The 23016-nt window shown below is 36.4% G+C and overlaps 27 non-coding genes across 27 annotated transcripts; all 27 read right to left on the bottom strand.

Annotated features, from left to right (window-relative positions):
* Positions 1-248: 248 nt before the first annotated feature.
* On the bottom strand, positions 249-320 carry TRNAC-GCA. Its single transcript has one exon. It is a non-coding gene; the product is annotated as a tRNA-Cys (tRNA).
* A 620-nt stretch (positions 321-940) lies between these two features.
* On the bottom strand, positions 941-1012 carry TRNAC-GCA. Its single transcript has one exon. It is a non-coding gene; the product is annotated as a tRNA-Cys (tRNA).
* Positions 1013-1677: 665 nt separating this feature from the next.
* On the bottom strand, positions 1678-1749 carry TRNAC-GCA. Its single transcript has one exon. It is a non-coding gene; the product is annotated as a tRNA-Cys (tRNA).
* Positions 1750-2369: 620 nt separating this feature from the next.
* On the bottom strand, positions 2370-2441 carry TRNAC-GCA. Its single transcript has one exon. It is a non-coding gene; the product is annotated as a tRNA-Cys (tRNA).
* Positions 2442-3106: 665 nt separating this feature from the next.
* Positions 3107-3178, bottom strand: TRNAC-GCA. The gene has a single exon. It is a non-coding gene; the product is annotated as a tRNA-Cys (tRNA).
* Positions 3179-3798: 620 nt separating this feature from the next.
* Positions 3799-3870, bottom strand: TRNAC-GCA. The gene has a single exon. It is a non-coding gene; the product is annotated as a tRNA-Cys (tRNA).
* Positions 3871-4536: 666 nt separating this feature from the next.
* Positions 4537-4608, bottom strand: TRNAC-GCA. Its single transcript has one exon. It is a non-coding gene; the product is annotated as a tRNA-Cys (tRNA).
* Positions 4609-5228: 620 nt separating this feature from the next.
* On the bottom strand, positions 5229-5300 carry TRNAC-GCA. Its single transcript has one exon. It is a non-coding gene; the product is annotated as a tRNA-Cys (tRNA).
* A 666-nt stretch (positions 5301-5966) lies between these two features.
* Positions 5967-6038, bottom strand: TRNAC-GCA. Its single transcript has one exon. It is a non-coding gene; the product is annotated as a tRNA-Cys (tRNA).
* Positions 6039-6704: 666 nt separating this feature from the next.
* TRNAC-GCA lies at positions 6705-6776 on the bottom strand. Its single transcript has one exon. It is a non-coding gene; the product is annotated as a tRNA-Cys (tRNA).
* A 619-nt stretch (positions 6777-7395) lies between these two features.
* TRNAC-GCA lies at positions 7396-7467 on the bottom strand. The gene has a single exon. It is a non-coding gene; the product is annotated as a tRNA-Cys (tRNA).
* A 666-nt stretch (positions 7468-8133) lies between these two features.
* Positions 8134-8205, bottom strand: TRNAC-GCA. Its single transcript has one exon. It is a non-coding gene; the product is annotated as a tRNA-Cys (tRNA).
* Positions 8206-12467: 4262 nt separating this feature from the next.
* TRNAC-GCA lies at positions 12468-12539 on the bottom strand. The gene has a single exon. It is a non-coding gene; the product is annotated as a tRNA-Cys (tRNA).
* A 658-nt stretch (positions 12540-13197) lies between these two features.
* On the bottom strand, positions 13198-13269 carry TRNAC-GCA. Its single transcript has one exon. It is a non-coding gene; the product is annotated as a tRNA-Cys (tRNA).
* Positions 13270-13889: 620 nt separating this feature from the next.
* Positions 13890-13961, bottom strand: TRNAC-GCA. Its single transcript has one exon. It is a non-coding gene; the product is annotated as a tRNA-Cys (tRNA).
* Positions 13962-14581: 620 nt separating this feature from the next.
* TRNAC-GCA lies at positions 14582-14653 on the bottom strand. Its single transcript has one exon. It is a non-coding gene; the product is annotated as a tRNA-Cys (tRNA).
* Positions 14654-15319: 666 nt separating this feature from the next.
* TRNAC-GCA lies at positions 15320-15391 on the bottom strand. The gene has a single exon. It is a non-coding gene; the product is annotated as a tRNA-Cys (tRNA).
* A 620-nt stretch (positions 15392-16011) lies between these two features.
* TRNAC-GCA lies at positions 16012-16083 on the bottom strand. The gene has a single exon. It is a non-coding gene; the product is annotated as a tRNA-Cys (tRNA).
* Positions 16084-16748: 665 nt separating this feature from the next.
* On the bottom strand, positions 16749-16820 carry TRNAC-GCA. The gene has a single exon. It is a non-coding gene; the product is annotated as a tRNA-Cys (tRNA).
* A 666-nt stretch (positions 16821-17486) lies between these two features.
* On the bottom strand, positions 17487-17558 carry TRNAC-GCA. Its single transcript has one exon. It is a non-coding gene; the product is annotated as a tRNA-Cys (tRNA).
* Positions 17559-18178: 620 nt separating this feature from the next.
* Positions 18179-18250, bottom strand: TRNAC-GCA. Its single transcript has one exon. It is a non-coding gene; the product is annotated as a tRNA-Cys (tRNA).
* A 666-nt stretch (positions 18251-18916) lies between these two features.
* Positions 18917-18988, bottom strand: TRNAC-GCA. The gene has a single exon. It is a non-coding gene; the product is annotated as a tRNA-Cys (tRNA).
* A 621-nt stretch (positions 18989-19609) lies between these two features.
* TRNAC-GCA lies at positions 19610-19681 on the bottom strand. The gene has a single exon. It is a non-coding gene; the product is annotated as a tRNA-Cys (tRNA).
* A 666-nt stretch (positions 19682-20347) lies between these two features.
* On the bottom strand, positions 20348-20419 carry TRNAC-GCA. Its single transcript has one exon. It is a non-coding gene; the product is annotated as a tRNA-Cys (tRNA).
* Positions 20420-21039: 620 nt separating this feature from the next.
* TRNAC-GCA lies at positions 21040-21111 on the bottom strand. The gene has a single exon. It is a non-coding gene; the product is annotated as a tRNA-Cys (tRNA).
* A 665-nt stretch (positions 21112-21776) lies between these two features.
* TRNAC-GCA lies at positions 21777-21848 on the bottom strand. Its single transcript has one exon. It is a non-coding gene; the product is annotated as a tRNA-Cys (tRNA).
* Positions 21849-22468: 620 nt separating this feature from the next.
* On the bottom strand, positions 22469-22540 carry TRNAC-GCA. The gene has a single exon. It is a non-coding gene; the product is annotated as a tRNA-Cys (tRNA).
* Positions 22541-23016: the final 476 nt, after the last annotated feature.

Below are 23016 nucleotides of genomic sequence, written 5' to 3'. Positions count from 1 at the left end.
AATAAAAATAGTGTCCAAATACTGATGGCCTGAATGAGGCCGTTTAACCATGTGTGAATTCTCTAATCTCCTCCAATTTCATCATAAAATGCAAAAGATTGTTCATATCAAATACATCTAAGAATATCACAAATATACACTTTCTAATATAGTGACACCTTATTTAACGCTGACATTCTGTGATTTCTTATTCCCTATGATTAATTGGTTACAAATAACTAGTTTAGTTCTTGAGTCAAAACTTTGCAAGGGGGCACTCGGATTTGAACCAAGGACCTCTTGATCTGCAGTCAAATGCTCTACCACTGAGCTATACCCCCACATATGCATTTATCTAGCAGGCAGACTTTGACAATTTTCAGCTATACATTTGTAGCCTTAAAATGTGCTTAACATGTTCAAATTCATTGAACTACCCTTCCATTTTCATTGGGAAATCATGATTTCCCAAGATTTTTCACTTATTACTCCAAAAATATGTAGGAATATTAGAAAGGAACAGCTCAGAGTGTAGTGACATGTTCTTTAAATTTGAGTTTTGCCACTTTCACATAGTTTTTTTTGTCAGAATTTCATATTAGTATTTGTAAACCATAACAAAAAGTAGAACATAGAGGGAAAAAGTGTCCTGGAAAAATTCAGAATTTTTTTGTGTTCTGTAGCAACTCCTGATTTGGGCTTATAAATATTGATAAAACAAAAATGTGTCCAAACTCTGATGGCTTGAGAGTGGCTTTATAACATGTGAGAATAATCTAAGCTGCCCTGTTTTCATCATAAAATCCAAAAGATTGTTCAATTAAAATACCTCTTATTGTATCAGAAATATACACTACCTAATTTGGTGACACCATATTTAATGTTGACTTTCTGTGATTTCTTATTCCCTGTGATTAATTGGTTGCAAATTATCTGCTGGATCTTGAGTCAAAACTTCACAAGGGGGCACTTGGATTTGAACCAAGGACCTCTTGATCTGCAGTCAAATGCTCTACCACTGAGCTATACCCCCAAATTCTGCCTTCTTATGCAAGCTAAAAGTCAGAGTATTTAGGTGTAGCTTTGTCTTTCTTTAAATATGCATAAAGGGGGTTGTCTCCCTTTAGCAAGTGGCATTTAACATGTCAAAATTCATGAAACCATATTTCTATTTTCATTAGGAAATCATGATTTCCCAAAGAGTTTTCCCTTTTTACTCAAAAATATGGTGATGTTGGGAGATGAGGGGGGAGCCACTGTCTCCTGGATAAGCCCTAGGAAACTGGTTTATTGGAATATCTATAAAGGGACAATAGTCAGTATTTCTTATGAATATTTTTAAGCCAAAACTGAGGGGTGTAACAAAGAGGAAAATGTGTCGTGCTAAGATTTGAAATTATTCATTTCCATGTTTTGCACCCACTCCTGGTCTGTGCTTGCAAATACTGTTAATAAAAATAGTGTCCAAATACTGATGGCCTGAATGAGGCCGTTTAACCATGTGTGAATTCTCTAATCTCCTCCAATTTCATCATAAAATGCAAAAGATTGTTCATATCAAATACATCTAAGAATATCACAAATATACACTTTCTAATATAGTGACACCTTATTTAACGCTGACATTCTGTGATTTCTTATTCCCTATGATTAATTGGTTACAAATAACTAGTTTAGTTCTTGAGTCAAAACTTTGCAAGGGGGCACTCGGATTTGAACCAAGGACCTCTTGATCTGCAGTCAAATGCTCTACCACTGAGCTATACCCCCACATATGCATTTATCTAGCAGGCAGACTTTGACAATTTTCAGCTATACATTTGTAGCCTTAAAATGTGCTTAACATGTTCAAATTCATTGAACTACCCTTCCATTTTCATTAGAAAATCATGATTTCCCAAGATTTTTCACTTTTTACTCCAAAAATATGTAGGAATATTAGAAAGGAACAGCTCAGAGTGTAGTGACATGTTCTTTAAATTTGAGTTTTGCCACTTTCACATAGTTTTTTTTGTCAGAATTTCATATTAGTATTTGTAAACCATAACCAAAAGTAGAACATAGAGGGAAAAAGTGTCCTGGAAAGATTCTGAATTTTTCTGTGTTCTGTAGCCACTCCTGATTTGGGCTTATAGGTATTGATAAAACAAAAATGTGTCCAAACTCTGATGGCTTGATAGTGGCCTTATAACATGTGAGAATACTCTAAGCTGCCCTGTTTTCATCATGAAATCCAAAAGATTGTTCAATTAAAATACCTCTTAGTGTATCAGAAATATACACTACCTAATTTGGTGACACCATATTTAATGTTGACTTTCTGTGATTTCTTATTCCCTGTGATTAATTGGTTGCAAATTATCTGCTGGATCTTGAGTCAAAACTTCACAAGGGGGCACTCAGATTTGAACCAAGGACCTCTTGATCTGCAGTCAAATGCTCTACCACTGAGCTATACCCCCAAATTCTGCCTTCTTATTCAAGCTAAAAGTCAGAGTATGTAGGTGTAGCTTTGTCTTTCTTTAAATATGCATAAAGGGGGTTGTCTCCCTTTAGCAAGTGGCATTTAACATGTCAAAATTCATGAAACCATATTTCTATTTTCATTAGGAAATCATGATTTCCCAAAGAGTTTTCCCTTTTTACTCCAAAAATATGGTGATGTTGGGAGATGAGGGGGGAGCCACTGTCTCCTGGATAAGCCCTAGGAAACTGGTTTATTGGAATATCTATAAAGGGACAATAGTCAGTATTTCTTATGAATATTTTTAAGCCAAAACTGAGGGGTGTAACAAAGAGGAAAATGTGTCGTGCTAAGATTTGAAATTATTCATTTCCATGTTTTGCACCCACTCCTGGTCTGTGCTTGCAAATACTGTTAATAAAAATAGTGTCCAAATACTGATGGCCTGAATGAGGCCGTTTAACCATGTGTGAATTCTCTAATCTCCTCCAATTTCATCATAAAATGCAAAAGATTGTTCATATCAAATACATCTAAGAATATCACAAATATACACTTTCTAATATAGTGACACCTTTTTAATGCTGACATTCTGTGATTTCTTATTCCCTATGATTAATTGGTTACAAATAACTAGTTTAGTTCTTGAGTCAAAACTTTGCAAAGGGGCACTTGAATTTGAACCAAGGACCACTTGATCTGCAATCAAATGCTCTACCACTGAGCTATACCCCCACATATGCATTTATCTAGCAGGCAGACTTTGACAATTTTTAGCTATACATTTGTAGCCTTAAAATGTGCTTAACATGTTCAAATTCATTGAACTACCCTTCCATTTTCATTAGAAAATCATGATTTCCCAAGATTTTTCACTTTTTACTCCAAAAATATGTAGGAATATTAGAAAGGAACAGCTCAGAGTGTAGTGACATGTTCTTTAAATTTGAGTTTTGCCACTTTCACATAGTTTTTTTTGTCAGAATTTCATATTAGTATTTGTAAACCATAACCAAAAGTAGAACATAGAGGGAAAAAGTGTCCTGGAAAGATTCTGAATTTTTCTGTGTTCTGTAGCCACTCCTGATTTGGGCTTATAGGTATTGATAAAACAAAAATGTGTCCAAACTCTGATGGCTTGATAGTGGCCTTATAACATGTGAGAATACTCTAAGCTGCCCTGTTTTCATCATGAAATCCAAAAGATTGTTCAATTAAAATACCTCTTAGTGTATCAGAAATATACACTACCTAATTTGGTGACACCATATTTAATGTTGACTTTCTGTGATTTCTTATTCCCTGTGATTAATTGGTTGCAAATTATCTGCTGGATCTTGAGTCAAAACTTCACAAGGAGGCACTCGGATTTGAACCAAGGACCTCTTGAACTGCAATCAAATGCTCTACCACTGAGCTATACCCCCAAATTTTGCCTTCTTATGCAAGCTAAAAGTCAGAGTATGTAGGTGTAGCTTTGTCTTTCTTTAAATATGCATAAAGGGGGTTGTCTCCCTTTAGCAAGTGGCATTTAACATGTCAAAATTCATGAAACCATATTTCTATTTTCATTAGGAAATCATGATTTCCCAAAGAGTTTTCCCTTTTTACTCCAAAAATATGGTGATGTTGGGAGATGAGGGGGGAGCCACTGTCTCCTGGATAAGCCCTAGGAAACTGGTTTATTGGAATATCTATAAAGGGACAATAGTCAGTATTTCTTATGAATATTTTTAAGCCAAAACTGAGGGGTGTAACAAAGAGGAAAATGTGTCGTGCTAAGATTTGAAATTATTCATTTCCATGTTTTGCACCCACTCCTGGTCTGTGTTTGCAAATACTGTTAATAAAATGAGTGTCCAAATACTGATGGCCTGAATGAGGCCGTTTAACCATGTGTGAATTCTCTAATCTTCTCCAATTTCATCATAAAATGCAAAAGATTGTTCATATCAAATACATCTAAGAATATCACAAATATACACTTTCTAATATAGTGACACCTTATTTAACGCTGACATTCTGTGATTTCTTATTCCCTATAATTAATTGGTTACAAATAACTAGTTTAGTTCTTGAGTTAAAACTTTGCAAGGGGGCACTTGGATTTGAACCAAGTACCTCTTGATCTGCAGTCAAATGCTCTACCACTGAGCTATACCCCCACATATGCATTTATCCAGCAGGCAGACTTTGACAATTTTCAGCTATACATTTGTAGCCTTAAAATGTGCTTAACATGTTCAAATTCATTGAACTACCCTTCCATTTTCATTAGAAAATCATGACTTCCCAAGATTTTTCACTTTTTACTCCAAAAATATGTAGGAATATTAGAAAGGAACAGCTCAGAGTGTAGTGACATGTTCTTTAAATTTGAGTTTTGCCACTTTCACATAGTTTTTTTTGTCAGAATTTCATATTAGTATTTGTAAACCATAACCAAAAGTAGAACATAGAGGGAAAAAGTGTCCTGGAAAGATTCTGAATTTTTCTGTGTTCTGTAGCCACTCCTGATTTGGGCTTATAGGTATTGATAAAACAAAAATGTGTCCAAACTCTGATGGCTTGATAGTGGCCTTATAACATGTGAGAATACTCTAAGCTGCCCTGTTTTCATCATGAAATCCAAAAGATTGTTCAATTAAAATACCTCTTAGTGTATCAGAAATATACACTACCTAATTTGGTGACACCATATTTAATGCTGACTTTCTGTGATTTCTTATTCCCTGTGATTAATTGGTTGCAAATTATCTGCTGGATCTTGAGTCAAAACTTCACAAGGGGGCACTCGGATTTGAACCAAGGACCTCTTGATCTGCAGTCAAATGCTCTACCACTGAGCTATACCCCCAAATTCTGCCTTCTTATGCAAGCTAAAAGTCAGAGTATTTAGGTGTAGCTTTGTCTTTTTTTAAATATGCATAAAGGGGGTTGTCTCCCTTTAGCAAGTGGCATTTAACATGTCAAAATTCATGAAACCATATTTCTATTTTCATTAGGAAATCATGATTTCCCAAAGAGTTTTCCCTTTTTACTCCAAAAATATGGTGATGTTGGGAGATGAGGGGGGAGCCACTGTCTCCTGGATAAGCCCTAGGAAACTGGTTTATTGGAATATCTATAAAGGGACAATAGTCAGTATTTCTTATGAATATTTTTAAGCCAAAACTGAGGGGTGTAACAAAGAGGAAAATGTGTCGTGCTAAGATTTGAAATTATTCATTTCCATGTTTTGCACCCACTCCTGGTCTGTGCTTGCAAATACTGTTAATAAAAATAGTGTCCAAATACTGATGGCCTGAATGAGGCCGTTTAACCATGTGTGAATTCTCTAATCTCCTCCAATTTCATCATAAAATGCAAAAGATTGTTCATATCAAATACATCTAAGAATATCACAAATATACACTTTCTAATATAGTGAAACCTTATTAAATGCTGACATTCTGTGATTTCTTATTCCCTATGATTAATTGGTTACAAATAACTAGTTTAGTTCTTGAGTCAAAACTTTGCAAGGGGGCACTCGGATTTGAACCAAGGACCTCTTGATCTGCAGTCAAATGCTCTACCACTGAGCTATACCCCCAAATTCTGCCTTCTTATGCAAGCTAAAAGTCAGAGTATGTAGGTGTAGCTTTGTCTTTCTTTAAATATGCATAAAGGGGGTTGTCTCCCTTTAGCAAGTGGCATTTAACATGTCAAAATTCATGAAACCATATTTCTATTTTCATTAGGAAATCATGATTTCCCAAAGAGTTTTCCCTTTTTACTCCAAAAATATGGTGATGTTGGGAGATGAGGGGGGAGCCACTGTCTCCTGGATAAGCCCTAGGAAACTGGTTTATTGGAATATCTATAAAGGGACAATAGTCAGTATTTCTTATGAATATTTTTAAGCCAAAACTGAGGGGTGTAACAAAGAGGAAAATGTGTCGTGCTAAGATTTGAAATTATTCATTTCCATGTTTTGCACCCACTCCTGGTCTGTGCTTGCAAATACTGTTAATAAAAATAGTGTCCAAATACTGATGGCCTGAATGAGGCCGTTTAACCATGTGTGAATTCTCTAATCTCCTCCAATTTCATCATAAAATGCAAAAGATTGTTCATATCAAATACATCTAAGAATATCACAAATATACACTTTCTAATATAGTGACACCTTATTTAATGCTGACATTCTGTGATTTCTTATTCCCTATGATTAATTGGTTACAAATAACTAGTTTAGTTCTTGAGTCAAAACTTTGCAAGGGGGCACTCGGATTTGAACCAAGGACCTCTTGATCTGCAGTCAAATGCTCTACCACTGAGCTATACCCCCACATATGCATTTATCTAGCAGGCAGACTTTGACAATTTTCAGCTATACATTTGTAGCCTTAAAATGTGCTTAACATGTTCAAATTCATTGAACTACCCTTCCATTTTCATTAGAAAATCATGATTTCCCAAGATTTTTCACTTTTTACTCCAAAAATATGTAGGAATATTAGAAAGGAACAGCTCAGAGTGTAGTGACATGTTCTTTAAATTTGAGTTTTGCCACTTTCACATAGTTTTTTTGTCAGAATTTCATATTAGTATTTGTAAACCATAACCAAAAGTAGAACATAGAGGGAAAAAGTGTCCTGGAAAGATTCTGAATTTTTCTGTGTTCTGTAGCCACTCCTGATTTGGGCTTATAGGTATTGATAAAACAAAAATGTGTCCAAACTCTGATGGCTTGATAGTGGCCTTATAACATGTGAGAATACTCTAAGCTGCCCTGTTTTCATCATGAAATCCAAAAGATTGTTCAATTAAAATACCTCTTAGTGTATCAGAAATATACACTACCTAATTTGGTGACACCATATTTAATGCTGACTTTCTGTGATTTCTTATTCCTTGTGATTAATTGGTTGCAAATTATCTGCTGGATCTTGAGTCAAAACTTCACAAGGGGGCACTCGGATTTGAACCAAGGACCTCTTGATCTGCAGTCAAATGCTCTACCACTGAGCTATACCCCCAAATTCTGCCTTCTTATGGAAGCTAAAAGTCAGAGTATGTAGGTGTAGCTTTGTCTTTCTTTAAATATGCATAAAGGGGGTTGTCTCCCTTTAGCAAGTGGCATTTAACATGTCAAAATTCATGAAACCATATTTCTATTTTCATTAGGAAATCATGATTTCCCAAAGAGTTTTCCCTTTTTACTCCAAAAATATGGTGATTTTGGGAGATGAGGGGGGAGCCACTGTCTCCTGGATAAGCCCTAGGAAACTGGTTTATTGGAATATCTATAAAGGGACAATAGTCAGTATTTCTTATGAATATTTTTAAGCCAAAACTGAGGGGTGTAACAAAGAGGAAAATGTGTCGTGCTAAGATTTGAAATTATTCATTTCCATGTTTTGCACCCACTCCTGGTCTGTGCTTGCAAATACTGTTAATAAAAATAGTGTCCAAATACTGATGGCCTGAATGAGGCCGTTTAACCATGTGTGAATTCTCTAATCTCCTCCAATTTCATCATAAAATGCAAAAGATTGTTCATATCAAATACATCTAAGAATATCACATATATACACTTTCTAATATAGTGACACCTTATTTAATGCTGACATTCTGTGATTTCTTATTCCCTATGATTAATTGGTTACAAATAACTAGTTTAGTTCTTGAGTCAAAACTTTGCAAGGGGGCACTTGGATTTGAACCAAGGACCTCTTGATCTGCAGTCAAATGCTCTACCACTGAGCTATACCCCCACATATGCATTTATCTAGCAGGCAGACTTTGACAATTTTCAGCTATACATTTGTAGCCTTAACCCCTTAAGGACCGGGCTCATTTTCACCTTAAGGACCCGGCCATTTTTTGGAAATCTGACCAGTGTCACTTTAAGTGCTAATAACTTTAAAACGCTTTGACTTATCCAGGCCATTATGAGATTGTTTTTTCGTCACATATTGTACTTCATGACACTGGTAAAATGAAGTCAAAAAAAATTTTTTTTTTGCACAAAAAAATACCTAATTTACCAAAAATTTGGAAAAATTTGCAAATTTCAAAGTTTCAGTTTCTCTACTTCTGTAATACATAGTAATACCCCAAAAAATTGTGATGACTTTACATTCCCCATATGTCTACTTCATGTGTGAATTGTTTTGGGAATGATATTTTATTTTTTGGGGATGTTATAAGGCTTAGAAGTTTAGAAGCAAATCTTGAAATTTTTCAGAAATTTACAAAAACTAAATTTTTAGGGACCAGTTCAGGTCTGAAGTCGATTTGCGAGGCTTACATAATAGAAACCACCCAAAAATGACCCCATCTAAGAAACTACACCCCTCAAGGTATTCAAAACAGATTTTGCATACATTATTAACCCTTTAGGTGTTGCACAAGAGTTATTGGCAAATGGGGAGGAAATTTGAGAATTTAATTTTTTTGTCTAATTTTTCATTTTAACACATTTTTTCCACTAACAAAGCAAGGGTTAACAGCCAAACAAGATGGTATCTTTATTGCCCTGACTCTGCCGTTTACAGAAACACCCAATATGTGGCCGTAAACTACTGTACGGCCACACAGCGGGGCGTAGAGGGAAAGGTGCGCCGTATGGTTTTTGGAAGGCTGATTTTTATGGACTGGTTTTTTGACACCATGTCCCATTTGAAGCCCCCTGATGCACCCCTAGAGGAGAAACTCCCTAAAAGTGACCCCATCTAAGAAACTACACCCCTCAAGGTATTCAAAACTGATTTTACATATGTCGTTAACCCTTTAGGTGTTGCACAAGAGTTATTGTCAAATGGGGATGAAATTTGAGAATTTCATTTTTTTGCCTAATTTTCAATTTTAACCCATTTTTTCCACTAACAAAGCAAGGGTTAACAGCCAAACAAGACTGTATCTTTATTGCCCTGACTCTGCTGTTTACAGAAACACCCCATATGTGGCCGTAAACGACTGTACGGGCACACAGTAGGGCGTAGAGTGAAAGGTGCGCCGTTTGGTTTTTGGAAGGCTGATTTTGCTGGACTGTTTTTTTGACACCATGTCCCATTTGAAGCCCCCCTGATGCACCCCTAGAGTAGAAACTCCATAAAAGTGACCCTATCTAAGAAACTACACCCCTCAAGGTATTCAAAACTGATTTTACAAAGGATGTTAACCCTTTAGGTGTTGCACAAGATTTAATGGAAAATAGAGACACAATTTCAAATTTTCAAATTTTTGGCAGATTTTCCATTTTAATATTTTTTTTCCAGTTACAAAGCAAGGGTTAACAGCCAAACAAAACTCATTATTTATGGCCCTGATTCTGTAGTTTACAGAAACACCCCATATGTGGTCGTAAACAGCTGTACGGGCACACGGCAGGGCGCAGAAGGAAAGGAATGCCATAAGGTTTTTGGAAGGCAGATTTTGCTGGACTGGTTTTTTTGACACCATGTCCCATTTGAAGCCCCCCTGATGCACCCCTAGAGTGGAAACTCCAAAAAAGTGTCTACATTTTAGAAACTACGGGATAGGGTGGCAGTTTTGTTGGTACTAGTTTAGGGTACATATGATTTTTGGTTGCTCTATATTACACTTTTTGTGCAGCAAGGTAACAAGAAATAGCTTTTTTGGCACGTTTTTTTTTTTTGTTATTTACAACATTCATCTGACAGGTTAGATCATGGGGGAATTTTATAGAGCAGGTTGTCACGGACGCGGCAATACCTAATATGTATACATTTTTTTTTATTTATGTAAGTTTTATACAATAACTTCATTTTTAAAACCAAAAAAATGTTTTAGTGTCTCCATAGTCTAAGAGCCATAGTTTTTTCAGTTTTTGGGCGATTATCTTGAGTAGGGTCTCATTTTTTGCGGGATGAGATGACGGTTTGATTGGCACTATTTTGGGGTGATTATGCCTTTTTGATCGCTTGCTATTACACTTTTTGTGACGTAAGATGGCAAAAAATGGCTTTTTTTTACACTGTTTTTATTTTTATTTTTTTACGGTGGTCATCTGAGGGGTTAGGTCATGTGATATTTTTATAGAGCCGGTCGATACGGACGCGGCGATACCTAATATGTATACTTTTTTTTTATTTATGTAAGTTTTACACAATGATTTCATTTTTGAAACAAAAAAAAATCATGTTTTAGTGTTTCCATAGTCTAAGAGCCATAGTTTTTTCAGCTTTTGGGCGATTATCTTGAGTAGGGTCTCATTTTTTGCGGGATGAGATGACGGTTTGATTGGTACTATTTTGGCGTACATGCGACTTTTTTGATCACTTTTATTACCTTTTTTGGGAAGTAAGGTGGGCAAAATTTCAATTTTCTCATAGTTTTTATTTTTTTATTTTTATGGCGTTCACCGTGCGGGGAAAGTAACATGACCATTTTATAGATCAGGTCGTTATGGACGCGGCGATACCTAATATGTGTAGTTTATTTTATTTTTTTAATTTTTATTCAGTGATAAATGTTGTTTTTTTATCTTAACTTTTTTCACTTTTTTAAAAAAAAAAATTGACCCAGACCCACTTGGTTCTTGAAGATCCAGTGGGTCTGATGTCTGTATAATACAGTACAGTACAATATATATTGTTCTGTACTGTATTTTACTTACACTGAACAGATCTATGCTTTCAGCATAGGTCTGTTCAGCACCATGGACAGCAGGACGCCTGAGCAGGCGTCCTGTTGCCATGGGAACCCTCCCCGTCTGCTCAGAACTTCGCAGACGGGGAAGGGTAAGCACGGGGCTAAGGGGGGCTCTCTGGGGGCTCTCTCCCTCTCCATCGGGGGGCTGCAAAGGCACAGCAGCCCCCCGATGGAGAGGGAGGGAGCTCCCTGACCGATGACAGATAACTTTTTCCATACAGCGGTCCGTACGGACCGCGGTATGGAAAGGGTTAAACGGCTGACATCTGCACAGATGTCAGCCGTTTATACCAGGGTGCCAGCAATGTGCTGGCACCCTGGTATAACCACTAGAAGCCAACGATCATTCATGGGGAGGCGGGCGGGGGATCGCGATCCCGCCTGCCGCACCGCCCGCCTCCCGCAACGCCCCCACCGCATGCGACACCCCCCCCGCACCACCCGCCGGCATCAAATCATGCAGGGGTGCAGGGGGGGGTGAAAAATATAGATTATAGGCACTCAAAAGTTTCTGATCCCCGCGGTCAGGGACCGCGGGCATCAGAAACTGCAAAAAGCGCAGCAAACCGCAGGTCTGAATTGACCTGCGGTTTGCTGCGATCGCCGACACGGGGGGGTTACATCACCCCCCCTGGCGTTGTCACAGGATGCCGGCTGAAGGATTTCAGCCGAAATCCCGTTCCGTTTAACCCCTCGGGCGCCGGAATCCCGATTTAAAAGTTAGGACGTACCGGTACGTCCTTGGTCCTTAAGGACTCGGGAAATAGGGCGTACCGGTATGTCCTATGTCCTTAAGGGGTTAAAATGTGCTTAACATGTTCAAATTCATTGAACTACCCTTCCATTTTCATTAGAAAATCATGATTTCCCAAGATTTTTCACTTTTTACTCCAAAAATATGTAGGAATATTAGAAAGGAACAGCTCAGAGTGTAGTGACATGTTCTTTAAATTTGAGTTTTGCCACTTTCACATAGTTTTTTTGTCAGAATTTCATATTAGTATTTGTAAACCATAACCAAAAGTAGAACATAGAGGGAAAAAGTGTCCTGGAAAGATTCTGAATTTTTCTGTGTTCTGTAGCCACTCCTGATTTGGGCTTATAGGTATTGATAAAACAAAAATGTGTCCAAACTCTGATGGCTTGATAGTGGCCTTATAACATGTGAGAATACTCTAAGCTGCCCTGTTTTCATCATGAAATCCAAAAGATTGTTCAATTAAAATACCTCTTAGTGTATCAGAAATATACACTACCTAATTTGGTGACACCATATTTAATGTTGACTTTCTGTGATTTCTTATTCCCTGTGATTAATTGGTTGCAAATTATCTGCTGGATCTTGAGTCAAAACTTCACAAGGGGGCACTCGGATTTGAACCAAGGACCTCTTGATCTGCAGTCAAATGCTCTACCACTGAGCTATACCCCCAAATTCTGCCTTCTTATGCAAGCTAAAAGTCAGAGTATGTAGGTGTAGCTTTGTCTTTCTTTAAATATGCATAAAGGGGGTTGTCTCCCTTTAGCAAGTGGCATTTAACATGTCAAAATTCATGAAACCATATTTCTATTTTCATTAGGAAATCATGATTTCCCAAAGAGTTTTCCCTTTTTACTCCAAAAATATGGTGATGTTGGGAGATGAGGGGGGAGCCACTGTCTCCTGGATAAGCCCTTTAAATTGAGTTTTGCCACTTTCACATAGTTTTTTTTGTCAGAATTTCATATTAGTATTTGTAAACCATAACCAAAAGTAGAACATAGAGGGAAAAAGTGTCCTGGAAAGATTCTGAATTTTTCTGTGTTCTGTAGCCACTCCTGATTTGGGCTTATAGGTATTGATAAAACAAAAATGTGTCCAAACTCTGATGGCTTGATAGTGGCCTTATAACATGTGAGAATACTCTAAGCTGCCCTGTTTTCATCATGAAATCCAAAAGATTGTTCAATTAAAATACCTCTTAGTGTATCAGAAATATACACTACCTAATTTGGTGACACCATATTTAATGTTGACTTTCTGTGATTTCTTATTCCCTGTGATTAATTGGTTGCAAATTATCTGCTGGATCTTGAGTCAAAACTTCACAAGGGGGCACTCGGATTTGAACCAAGGACCGCTTGATCTGCAGTCAAATGCTCTACCACTGAGCTATACCCCCAATTCTGCATTTAGCTAGCAGGCAGACTTTGACAATTTTCAGCTATACATTTGTAGCCTTAAAATGTGCTTAACATGTTCAAATTCATTGAACTACCCTTCCATTTTCATTAGAAAATCATGATTTCCCAAGATTTTTCACTTTTTACTCCAAAAATATGTAGGAATATTAGAAAGGAACAGCTCAGAGTGTAGTGACATGTTCTTTAAATTTGAGTTTTGCCACTTTCACATAGTTTTTTTTGTCAGAATTTCATATTAGTATTTGTAAACCATAACCAAAAGTAGAACATAGAGGGAAAAAGTGTCCTGGAAAGATTCTGAATTTTTCTGTGTTCTGTAGCCACTCCTGATTTGGGCTTATAGGTATTGATAAAACAAAAATGTGTCCAAACTCTGATGGCTTGATAGTGGCCTTATAACATGTGAGAATACTCTAAGCTGCCCTGTTTTCATCATGAAATCCAAAAGATTGTTCAATTAAAATACCTCTTAGTGTATCAGAAATATACACTACCTAATTTGGTGACACCATATTTAATGTTGACTTTCTGTGATTTCTTATTCCCTGTGATTAATTGGTTGCAAATTATCTGCTGGATCTTGAGTCAAAACTTCACAAGGGGGCACTCGGATTTGAACCAAGGACCTCTTGATCTGCAGTCAAATGCTCTACCACTGAGCTATACCCCCACATATGCATTTATCTAGCAGGCAGACTTTGACAATTTTCAGCTATACATTTGTAGCCTTAAAATGTGCTTAACATGTTCAAATTCATTGAACTACCCTTCCATTTTCATTAGAAAATCATGATTTCCCAAGATTTTTCACTTTTTACTCCAAAAATATGTAGGAATATTAGAAAGGAACAGCTCAGAGTGTAGTGACATGTTCTTTAAATTTGAGTTTTGCCACTTTCACATAGTTTTTTTTGTCAGAATTTCATATTAGTATTTGTAAACCATAACCAAAAGTAGAACATAGAGGGAAAAAGTGTCCTGGAAAGATTCTGAATTTTTCTGTGTTCTGTAGCCACTCCTGATTTGGGCTTATAGGTATTGATAAAACAAAAATGTGTCCAAACTCTGATGGCTTGATAGTGGCCTTATAACATGTGAGAATACTCTAAGCTGCCCTGTTTTCATCATGAAATCCAAAAGATTGTTCAATTAAAATACCTCTTAGTGTATCAGAAATATACACTACCTAATTTGGTGACACCATATTTAATGTTGACTTTCTGTGATTTCTTATTCCCTGTGATTAATTGGTTGCAAATTATCTGCTGGATCTTGAGTCAAAACTTCACAAGGGGGCACTCGGATTTGAACCAAGGACCTCTTGATCTGCAGTCAAATGCTCTACCACTGAGCTATACCCCCAAATTCTGCCTTCTTATGCAAGCTAAAAGTCAGAGTATTTAGGTATAGCTTTGTCTTTCTTTAAATATGCATAAAGGGGGTTGTCTCCCTTTAGCAAGTGGCATTTAACATGTCAAAATTCATGAAACCATATTTCTATTTTCATTAGGAAATCATGATTTCCCAAAGAGTTTTCCCTTTTTACTCCAAAAATATGGTGATGTTGGGAGATGAGGGGGGAGCCACTGTCTCCTGGATAAGCCCTAGGAAACTGGTTTATTGGAATATCTATGAAGGGACAATAGTCAGTATTTCTTATGAATATTTTTAAGCCAAAACTGAGGGGTGTAACAAAGAGGAAAATGTGTCGTGCTAAGATTTGAAATTATTCATTTCCATGTTTTGCACCCACTCCTGGTCTGTGCTTGCAAATACTGTTAATAAAAATAGTGTCCAAATACTGATGGCCTGAATGAGGCCGTTTAACCATGTGTGAATTCTCTAATCTCCTCCAATTTCATCATAAAATGCAAAAGATTGTTCATATCAAATACATCTAAGAATATCACAAATATACACTTTCTAATATAGTGACACCTTATTTAACGCTGACATTCTGTGATTTCTTATTCCCTATGATTAATTGGTTACAAATAACTAGTTTAGTTCTTGAGTCAAAACTTTGCAAGGGGGCACTCGGATTTGAACCAAGGACCTCTTGATCTGCAGTCAAATGCTCTACCACTGAGCTATACCCCCACATATGCATTTATCTAGCAGGCAGACTTTGACAATTTTCAGCTATACATTTGTAGCCTTAAAATGTGCTTAACATGTTCAAATTCATTGAACTACCCTTCCATTTTCATTAGAAAATCATGATTTCCCAAGATTTTTCACTTTTTACTCCAAAAATATGTAGGAATATTAGAAAGGAACAGCTCAGAGTGTAGTGACATGTTCTTTAAATTTGAGTTTTGCCACTTTCACATAGTTTTTTTTGTCAGAATTTCATATTAGTATTTGTAAACCATAACCAAAAGTAGAACATAGAGGGAAAAAGTGTCCTGGAAAGATTCTGAATTTTTCTGTGTTCTGTAGCCACTCCTGATTTGGGCTTATAGGTATTGATAAAACAAAAATGTGTCCAAACTCTGATGGCTTGATAGTGGCCTTATAACATGTGAGAATACTCTAAGCTGCCCTGTTTTCATCATGAAATCCAAAAGATTGTTCAATTAAAATACCTCTTAGTGTATCAGAAATATACACTACCTAATTTGGTGACACCATATTTAATGTTGACTTTCTGTGATTTCTTATTCCCTGTGATTAATTGGTTGCAAATTATCTGCTGGATCTTGAGTCAAAACTTCACAAGGGGGCACTCGGATTTGAACCAAGGACCTCTTGATCTGCAGTCAAATGCTCTACCACTGAGCTATACCCCCAAATTCTGCCTTCTTATGCAAGCTAAAAGTCAGAGTATGTAGGTGTAGCTTTGTCTTTCTTTAAATATGCATAAAGGGGGTTGTCTCCCTTTAGCAAGTGGCATTTAACATGTCAAAATTCATGAAACCATATTTCTATTTTCATTAGGAAATCATGATTTCCCAAAGAGTTTTCCCTTTTTACTCCAAAAATATGGTGATGTTGGGAGATGAGGGGGGAGCCACTGTCTCCTGGATAAGCCCTAGGAAACTGGTTTATTGGAATATCTATAAAGGGACAATAGTCAGTATTTCTTATGAATATTTTTAAGCCAAAACTGAGGGGTGTAACAAAGAGGAAAATGTGTCGTGCTAAGATTTGAAATTATTCATTTCCATGTTCTGTAGCCACTCCTGATTTGGGCTTATAGGTATTGATAAAACAAAAATGTGTCCAAACTCTGATGGCTTGATAGTGGCCTTATAACATGTGAGAATACTCTAAGCTGCCCTGTTTTCATCATGAAATCCAAAAGATTGTTCAATTAAAATACCTCTTAGTGTATCAGAAATATACACTACCTAATTTGGTGACACCATATTTAATGCTGACTTTCTGTGATTTCTTATTCCCTGTGATTAATTGGTTGCAAATTATCTGCTGGATCTTGAGTCAAAACTTCACAAGGGGGCACTCGGATTTGAACCAAGGACCTCTTGATCTGCAGTCAAATGCTCTACCACTGAGCTATACCCCCAAATTCTGCCTTCTTATGCAAGCTAAAAGTCAGAGTATGTAGATGTAGCTTTGTCTTTCTTTAAATATGCATAAAGGGGGTTGTCTCCCTTTAGCAAGTGGCATTTAACATGTCAAAATTCATGAAACCATATTTCTATTTTCATTAGGAAATCATGATTTCCCAAAGAGTTTTCCATTTTTACTCCAAAAATATGGTGATGTTGGGAGATGAGGGGGGAGCCACTGTCTCCTGGATAAGCCCTAGGAAACTGGTTTATTGGAATATCTATAAAGGGACAATAGTCAGTATTTCTTATGAATATTTTTAAGCCAAAACTGAGGGGTGTAACAAAGAGGAAAATGTGTCGTGCTAAGATTTGAAATTATTCATTTCCATGTTTTGCACCCACTCCTGGTCTGTGCTTGCAAATACTGTTAATAAAAATAGTGTCCAAATACTGATGGCCTGAATGAGGCCTTTTAACCATGTGTGAATTCTCTAATCTCCTCCAATTTCATCATAAAATGCAAAAGATTGTTCATATCAAATACATCTAAGAATATCACAAATATACACTTTCTAATATAGTGACACCTTATTTAACGCTGACATTCTGTGATTTCTTATTCCCTATGATTAATTGGTTACAAATAACTAGTTTAGTTCTTGAGTCAAAACTTTGCAAGGGGGCACTCGGATTTGAACCAAGGACCTCTTGATCTGCAGTCAAATGCTCTACCACTGAGCTATACCCCCACATATGCATTTATCTAGCAGGCAGACTTTGACAATTTTCAGCTATACATTTGTAGCCTTAAAATGTGCTTAACATGTTCAAATTCATTGAACTACCCTTCCATTTTCATTAGAAAATCATGATTTCCCAAGATTTTTCCCTTTTTACTCCAAAAATATGTAGGAATATTAGAAAGGAACAGCTCAGAGTGTAGTGACATGTTCTTTAAATTTGAGTTTTGCCACTTTCACATAGTTTTTTTTGTCAGAATTTCATATTAGTATTTGTAAACCATAACCAAAAGTAGAACATAGAGGGAAAAAGTGTCCTGGAAAGATTCTGAATTTTTCTGTGTTCTGTAGCCACTCCTGATTTGGGCTTATAGGTATTGATAAAACAAAAATGTGTCCAAACTCTGATGGCTTGATAGTGGCCTTATAACATGTGAGAATACTCTAAGCTGCCCTGTTTTCATCATGAAATCCAAAAGATTGTTCAATTAAAATACCTCTTAGTGTATCAGAAATATACACTACCTAATTTGGTGACACCATATTTAATGTTGACTTTCTGTGATTTCTTATTCCCTGTGATTAATTGGTTGCAAATTATCTGCTGGATCTTGAGTCAAAACTTCACAAGGGGGCACTCGGATTTGAACCAAGGACCTCTTGATCTGCAGTCAAATGCTCTACCACTGAGCTATACCCCCAAATTCTGCCTTCTTATGCAAGCTAAAAGTCAGAGTATGTAGATGTAGCTTTGTCTTTCTTTAAATATGCATAAAGGGGGTTGTCTCCCTTTAGCAAGTGGCATTTAACATGTCAAAATTCATGAAACCATATTTCTATTTTCATTAGGAAATCATGATTTCCCAAAGAGTTTTCCCTTTTTACTCCAAAAATATGGTGATGTTGGGAGATGAGGGGGGAGCCACTGTCTCCTGGATAAGCCCTAGGAAACTGGTTTATTGGAATATCTATAAAGGGACAATAGTCAGTATTTCTTATGAATATTTTTAAGCCAAAACTGAGGGGTGTAACAAAGAGGAAAATGTGTCGTGCTAAGATTTGAAATTATTCATTTCCATGTTTTGCACCCACTCCTGGTCTGTGCTTGCAAATACTGTTAATAAAAATAGTGTCCAAATACTGATGGCCTGAATGAGGCCTTTTAACCATGTGTGAATTCTCTAATCTCCTCCAATTTCATCATAAAATGCAAAAGATTGTTCATATCAAATACATCTAAGAATATCACAAATATACACTTTCTAATATAGTGACACCTTATTTAACGCTGACATTCTGTGATTTCTTATTCCCTATGATTAATTGGTTACAAATAACTAGTTTAGTTCTTGAGTCAAAACTTTGCAAGGGGGCACTCGGATTTGAACCAAGGACCTCTTGATCTGCAGTCAAATGCTCTACCACTGAGCTATACCCCCACATATGCATTTATCTAGCAGGCAGACTTTGACAATTTTCAGCTATACATTTGTAGCCTTAAAATGTGCTTAACATGTTCAAATTCATTGAACTACCCTTCCATTTTCATTAGAAAATCATGATTTCCCAAAGATTTTTCACTTTTTACTCCAAAAATATGTAGGAATATTAGAAAGGAACAGCTCAGAGTGTAGTGACATGTTCTTTAAATTTGAGTTTTGCCACTTTCACATAGTTTTTTTTGTCAGAATTTCATATTAGTATTTGTAAACCATAACCAAAAGTAGAACATAGAGGGAAAAAGTGTCCTGGAAAGATTCTGAATTTTTTTGTGTTCTGTAGCCACTCCTGATTTAGGCTTATAAATATTGATAAAACAAAAATGTGTCCAAACTCTGATGGCTTGAGAGTGGCTTTATAACATGTGAGAATAATCTAAGCTGCCCTGTTTTCATCATGAAATCCAAAAGATTGTTCAATTAAAATACCTCTTAGTGTATCAGAAATATACACTACCTAATTTGGTGACACCATATTTATTGCTGACTTTCTGTGATTTCTTATTCCCTGTGATTAATTGGTTGCAAATTATCTGCTGGATCTTGAGTCAAAACTTCACAAGGGGGCACTCGGATTTGAACCAAGGACCTCTTGATCTGCAGTCAAATGCTCTACCACTGAGCTATACCCCCAAATTCTGCCTTCTTATGCAAGCTAAAAGTCAGAGTATTTAGGTGTAGCTTTGTCTTTCTTTAAATATGCATAAAGGGGGTTGTCTCCCTTTAGCAAGTGGCATTTAACATGTCAAAATTCATGAAACCATATTTCTATTTTCATTAGGAAATCATGATTTCCCAAAGAGTTTTCCCTTTTTACTCCAAAAATATGGTGATGTTGGGAGATGAGGGGGGAGCCACTGTCTCCTGGATAAGCCCTAGGAAACTGGTTTATTGGAATATCTATAAAGGGACAATAGTCAGTATTTCTTATGAATATTTTTAAGCCAAAACTGAGGGGTGTAACAAAGAGGAAAATGTGTCGTGCTAAGATTTGAAATTATTCATTTCCATGTTTTGCACCCACTCCTGGTCTGTGCTTGCAAATACTGTTAATAAAAATAGTGTCCAAATACTGATGGCCTGAATGAGGCCGTTTAACCATGTGTGAATTCTCTAATCTCCTCCAATTTCATCATAAAATGCAAAAGATTGTTCATATCAAATACATCTAAGAATATCACAAATATACACTTTCTAATATAGTGACACCTTATTTAACGCTGACATTCTGTGATTTCTTATTCCCTATGATTAATTGGTTACAAATAACTAGTTTAGTTCTTGAGTCAAAACTTTACAAGGGGGCACTCGGATTTGAACCAAGGACCTCTTGATCTGCAGTCAAATGCTCTACCACTGAGCTATACCCCCACATATGCATTTATCTAGCAGGCAGACTTTGACAATTTTCAGCTATACATTTGTAGCCTTAAAATGTGCTTAACATGTTCAAATTCATTGAACTACCCTTCCATTTTCATTAGAAAATCATGATTTCCCAAGATTTTTCACTTTTTACTCCAAAAATATGTAGGAATATTAGAAAGGAACAGCTCAGAGTGTAGTGACATGTTCTTTAAATTTGAGTTTTGCCACTTTCACATAGTTTTTTTTGTCAGAATTTCATATTAGTATTTGTAAACCATAACCAAAAGTAGAACATAGAGGGAAAAAGTGTCCTGGAAAGATTCTGAATTTTTCTGTGTTCTGTAGCCACTCCTGATTTGGGCTTATAGGTATTGATAAAACAAAAATGTGTCCAAACTCTGATGGCTTGATAGTGGCCTTATAACATGTGAGAATACTCTAAGCTGCCCTGTTTTCATCATGAAATCCAAAAGATTGTTCAATTAAAATACCTCTTAGTGTATCAGAAATATACACTACCTAATTTGGTGACACCATATTTAATGTTGACTTTCTGTGATTTCTTATTCCCTGTGATTAATTGGTTGCAAATTATCTGCTGGATCTTGAGTCAAAACTTCACAAGGGGGCACTCGGATTTGAACCAAGGACCTCTTGATCTGCAGTCAAATGCTCTACCACTGAGCTATACCCCCAAATTCTGCCTTCTTATGCAAGCTAAAAGTCAGAGTATGTAGGTGTAGCTTTGTCTTTCTTTAAATATGCATAAAGGGGGTTGTCTCCCTTTAGCAAGTGGCATTTAACATGTCAAAATTCATGAAACCATATTTCTATTTTCATTAGGAAATCATGATTTCCCAAAGAGTTTTCCCTTTTTACTCAAAAATATGGTGATTTTGGGAGATGAGGGGGGAGCCACTGTCTCCTGGATAAGCCCTAGGAAACTGGTTTATTGGAATATCTATAAAGGGACAATAGTCAGTATTTCTTATGAATATTTTTAAGCCAAAACTGAGGGGTGTAACAAAGAGGAAAATGTGTCGTGCTAAGATTTGAAATTATTCATTTCCATGTTTTGCACCCACTCCTGGTCTGTGCTTGCAAATACTGTTAATAAAAATAGTGTCCAAATACTGATGGCCTGAATGAGGCCGTTTAACCATGTGTGAATTCTCTAATCTCCTCCAATTTCATCATAAAATGCAAAAGATTGTTCATATCAAATACATCTAAGAATATCACAAATATACACTTTCTAATATAGTGACACCTTATTTAACGCTGACATTCTGTGATTTCTTATTCCCTATGATTAATTGGTTACAAATAACTAGTTTAGTTCTTGAGTCAAAACTTTGCAAGGGGGCACTTGGATTTGAACCAAGGACCTCTTGATCTGCAGTCAAATGCTCTACCACTGAGCTATACCCCCACATATGCATTTATCTAGCAGGCAGACTTTGACAATTTTCAGCTATACATTTGTAGCCTTAAAATGTGCTTAACATGTTCAAATTCATTGAACTACCCTTCCATTTTCATTAGAAAATCATGATTTCCCAAGATTTTTCCCTTTTTACTCCAAAAATATGTAGGAATATTAGAAAGGAACAGCTCAGAGTGTAGTGACATGTTCTTTAAATTTGAGTTTTGCCACTTTCACATAGTTTTTTTTGTCAGAATTTCATATTAGTATTTGTAAACCATAACCAAAAGTAGAACATAGAGGGAAAAAGTGTCCTGGAAAGATTCTGAATTTTTCTGTGTTCTGTAGCCACTCCTGATTTGGGCTTATAGGTATTGATAAAACAAAAATGTGTCCAAACTCTGATGGCTTGATAGTGGCCTTATAACATGTGAGAATACTCTAAGCTGCCCTGTTTTCATCATGAAATCCAAAAGATTGTTCAATTAAAATACCTCTTAGTGTATCAGAAATATACACTACCTAATTTGGTGACACCATATTTAATGCTGACTTTCTGTGATTTCTTATTCCCTGTGATTAATTGGTTGCAAATTATCTGCTGGATCTTGAGTCAAAACTTCACAAGGGGGCACTCGGATTTGAACCAAGGACCTCTTGATCTGCAGTCAAATGCTCTACCACTGAGCTATACCCCCAAATTCTGCCTTCTTATGCAAGCTAAAAGTCAGAGTATGTAGATGTAGCTTTGTCTTTCTTTAAATATGCATAAAGGGGGTTGTCTCCCTTTAGCAAGTGGCATTTAACATGTCAAAATTCATGAAACCATATTTCTATTTTCATTAGGAAATCATGATTTCCCAAAGAGTTTTCCCTTTTTACTCCAAAAATATGGTGATGTTGGGAGATGAGGGGGGAGCCACTGTCTCCTGGATAAGCCCTAGGAAACTGGTTTATTGGAATATCTATAAAGGGACAATAGTCAGTATTTCTTATGAATATTTTTAAGCCAAAACTGAGGGGTGTAACAAAGAGGAAAATGTGTCGTGCTAAGATTTGAAATTATTCATTTCCATGTTTTGCACCCACTCCTGGTCTGTGCTTGCAAATACTGTTAATAAAAATAGTGTCCAAATACTGATGGCCTGAATGAGGCCGTTTAACCATGTGTGAA

Source organism: Bufo bufo, chromosome 2 (genome assembly GCF_905171765.1).
Source record: "Bufo bufo chromosome 2, aBufBuf1.1, whole genome shotgun sequence".
In the NCBI taxonomy this organism is placed as follows: Eukaryota; Metazoa; Chordata; class Amphibia; order Anura; family Bufonidae; genus Bufo; species Bufo bufo.
Note: the sequence above shows the minus strand (reverse complement) of the source record. Positions and strands in the feature narration are given on the sequence as shown.